Genomic DNA, 329 nt, shown 5'->3' with positions numbered 1-329 from the left:
GGATCAAGTTCTTGTCGCGGAACGATGGCTGCTGTGCACAAGTCAATCCATGGCAAGCGATCCGATGTCGTCATGGACGTGGACAAAGCCCTGGATACCAACTCTTCCTCGGACGATCCCGTGCCAACGTACGCCATGTCCACAGCACAAGATATCACTCCGTGCACAACAACAAGATCCCAATTCGCAGGAAAAATGAAGCAAAAGCTTCTTCAACTGGGATTAGTGCAAGGCACGTCCGCAACAAATGGACACTGCCTGTTTTCCTCCATTGATTGCTGCCAACGCGGTATACTCCATGCGATTGTGGACAAAACTGGAAATTCGGC

This window comes from Aphanomyces invadans (genome assembly GCF_000520115.1).
Source record: "Aphanomyces invadans strain NJM9701 unplaced genomic scaffold supercont1.239, whole genome shotgun sequence".
NCBI lineage: Eukaryota > Oomycota > Saprolegniomycetes > Saprolegniales > Verrucalvaceae > Aphanomyces > Aphanomyces invadans.
The sequence above is the reverse complement of the archived record's forward strand: the minus strand, read 5'-3'. Positions refer to the sequence as shown.